Source organism: Myotis yumanensis, unplaced genomic scaffold (genome assembly GCF_028538775.1).
Source record: "Myotis yumanensis isolate MYYU_CA2020_CCGP unplaced genomic scaffold, mMyoYum1.0.hap1 SCAF_1, whole genome shotgun sequence".
Classification (NCBI taxonomy): Eukaryota; Metazoa; Chordata; class Mammalia; order Chiroptera; family Vespertilionidae; genus Myotis; species Myotis yumanensis.
In genome coordinates, this window is record NW_027223752.1 from 47,123,835 (window position 1) to 47,127,632 (window position 3,798).

The following is a 3,798-nucleotide window of genomic DNA, read 5'->3' on the forward strand; positions in this document are numbered from 1 at the left end:
AGGGCGGGCCGGCGTGCGGACGCTCTGCAATGACGGCAGCCTCCACCAATCGCGGCTTAGAACAGGCGGTCGCCGGCGAACGTCCACCAATCGCGGCTTCGGCTGGGGAGGCGGGGCCACGTCGGGCACGTCGACGCTCAAATAAACTTTATTGTCCGCTTCCTAGTTGCACAATAGGCAGAAAGCCCCTGAGAAGCCACTTTCCTCTTGTGTTCCAAGCCAGTTTCCTCTGGTTTTCCTCGCCTTCTTCATACAGCGTGCAGAGAATAGTATTTCTACAATGGGACACCGCTCATCGGCTCATAGAATTACTCTTCAGTATGTTCAGTGTATCTATTCATTCATTGAATGCCTCCTACATAATAGGTGCTCTTCTTACACGGCTAATACAAAGATCCCTTTCAGACTAGTTTGGAGTGATCCGCAGGTAACATACAGCCATAATATTATATTACAGTTACAAACATCACCAGTTATATATGTTTCATTTCATTTCAACAGATTATAATTACACAGTTTTAGCATTTGTGGGTCATACAAATGAGCAAGATATTTTCAGGAAGTTTAATAGCAAAAGTAGGCGTGTAAATAGATACTTATAGATGCTTGTAATCTAGAGTTAGAAAGTGATGTTATAAGTACTAAGTTATAGGTTATAAGTACTAAGTGTGCCTCTGATCAGAATACAGATCAGAGGCACCGTGAGACAAGGTATTTTCCAATTAAAATACTTTCAGTCTGAAGCAAGTAAACCAACTTCAAGAGTGTTTTTGCCTCAAACAAAATTTTATCAAAGTTGCAGCTATAATCACACACTGTGGTGTACGTTAGTTATATAACTAATGAAATGGTTATATATTTTTTAAAAAAGAACAAAAATAAACCTTTCAAGGAAGGGAAGATAATAAAGCAATCGCTTATATACAATTGCAGATAATACACTTTTTTTTTTTTATAAAGGGGAGAAAAGCAGCTCTTACATTTTATTTTCTGGAATTGACCCTTCAATGAAACTAAGTTGTTTGCTCCTGACGTTGTCCTTCCATTTCAGAACCCTAAGTTGTCAGCCACTTGAAACTGGTCATCAGCCCTGGCCACCCCCAGGTGTATGGGAAAGTTAGAAGAGGATTCAGACACACTGAAGGGACCTACCAGAGTTGAGGAGGAGATAAAGCTAATTTTGGAAAAGAGATACTACAGATTATAAACATTCACCTCTTTTGTATAAAAGACTTTTGTCCTCCCCTCTCCCCCCACCCCCTGCCCTTGCATTTGAAGAAGTTCTGTGGCCTATTTAGAATGAAGTGTCCAAGAAGTGCATCTTAGGCAATTCCATTTCTGAAGACTAAGCCCTCTATGCACTTCAAGAAGGGGAAACAAACTTTTATTATCAAATGTCCTGAACTCCAGTCTAATGGTTGATCGGAGGTTTTGTAGGTCATTAATCCATCTGTGTAATTATTTAACACAGTTATCGTCTGCATGCCAGGCAGTCTTCTAGCCACTCTGGATTCACCTGTGAACTTATACACAATATCCTCTGCCTTTAGAGTGCCTGCCACTTGACAAGGGAAGACAAACAATGTAATTATAGCCCTAACCGGTTTGGCTCTGTGGATAGAGTGTCGGCCTGCGGACTGAAAGGTCCCAGATTCCATTCCGGTCAAGGGCATGTACCTAGGTTGCCTGCACATCCCCAGTAGGGGGTGTGCAGGAGGCAGCTGGTCGATGTTTCTCTCTCATCGATGTTTCTAACTCTCTGTCCCTCTCCCTTCCTCTCTGTAAAAAAATCAATAAAGTATATTTTTATTTTTTAAAAAATATATTTTATTGATTTCAGAGAGGAAGGGAGAGGGAGAGAGAGATAGAAACATCAATGATGAGAGAGAATCATTGATTGGCTGCCTCCTGCACGCCCCCCACTGGGGATCAAGCCCGCAACCCAGGCATATGCCCCGACTGGGAATCGAACTGGTGACCTCTTGGTTCCTAGGTCGACGCTCTACCGCTGAGCTACACCCGGCTGGGCGAGTATATTTAAAAAAAAAAACACACAATGTAATTATAAGTAAGTAAATTATTTAGTATTTTAGAAGGTGAAAAGTCCTATGGGAAAATCATAACAAGATAAAAGGAATAAGGAGTGGGGGCAATTCGGAATGATGCTGGCTGCAGTTTTAAACAGAATGGTCAGGTTAGGCTCACTGAGAGGGTGGAATGAGCAGACGTGAAGGAAGTAAGGGAGTTAGCCACGTGAATAAATGGGGAAAGACAGTTCCAGGTGGAGCAACCAGTGCAAACAAGAGATAAGAATAGTTTGCATATTTTTAAATAGTTGAAAAATCAAAAGGAGACTATAGGGTGTCCCCCCAAAATGTAGACACACATTTTGAATAATTATAAAGGCAGTGAGCTATCTATCAGTTGTTAAAGTGCATAAATATGTTTGGGACACCCTGTGTTTCATGACACATGGAAATTATATGAAATTCAAATGTCAGGGTCTATAAATAAAGTGGGATAGGAACACAGCCATGCCCACTTGCTAACTGGCTGCTTTGGTGCTTACAGGGCAGAAATGAATAGTTGCAACAGAGACCATCTGCTCCACAAAGACTAACTGTATTGTTTCAGAAAAGCAGAGGTGACAATTTCACCATTATTACCAGGCCAACACATTATCAAGCGAGACAGCAAATCAGAGATACCAAAAATACAGGTTGTTCTTTGAAGGTTAGTTTCACTCACAAATTGCAACATTTTTTAAAGTCCTGGCAGTTTTACTAGACCCCTTTGTTTAAATGATTCTTCCAAAGACAGTGAACAGAACAAGTTGGTAACACTTCAGAATATACACAAAGTCTCTATACTGAACAGAAAAACAAGCTTGATGTTCTAACAAACGTTATTAATTTAACGCTCCATTAAATCAGATCTTTTTTAACAAGTGATAAATGCAGAGAAGCTTCGGGTCTTCTTCCTTGGAGCCTCCTGGAGAGAGTACATCTCCTTCATCTCTTTCTGAGACTCTTTTTGTTAATTATGAAGACTTGCTTCTTCTTCATTTTTTTGTATTTTTTTAGGTCAGATTTTGGAATTTCATGATTTAAATTAAAAGTAAAAAGCAGGCCAGTAGAGCTCAATTTTAATGGTAGAAATGGAATAGGCATTTCCTTAGTCATACCGGGAGCATGAAGCCTTCGCCTCCCATACTGGATCCTACAGGGAAAAGCTTGCCTGACAATGAAAACAACACAGAGAAAACAGACCCAAGGGTTGGAGAAAGGTAAATCCTGAAAATGTCTTCCCAGGGCCTAGATCCTGCTGTTCAGATATGTGAACCAGTGCATTCCTATTGGTGCTTGAGCCAGATTGGGTTAGGGTTCTGCCACTTAGAACTACAATAGTCCTAACATGAGGACAGATTCCAGAGAGAGTTAAAGGAAATGACCCACGTGCTGGTGGGACTCAGCATGGATGAGAAGGAAATGATGGCTTCAAGATGACCTTGGGAATGTCACATCAGAGATTTGAAGAAACAGTGGATGCAGGCATAGAAACAGGAGCACTGGTATAAATGAACCAGACGGAGAAGCTGAAGAATCAAGTTCAGCACCTGTTGAATTTGAGGGGATGGTAGATGTAGCCCATGAAGGAAATCAGAATATGTCATCCCAAAATATGCCTCTTTAACATAAAATTTATTTTGAGCTGAAGGCAATTAAGAAACAACAAACCCACCCTAGCTGGTTTGGCTCAGTGGATAGAGCATTGGCCTGCAGAATGAAAGGTCCCGGG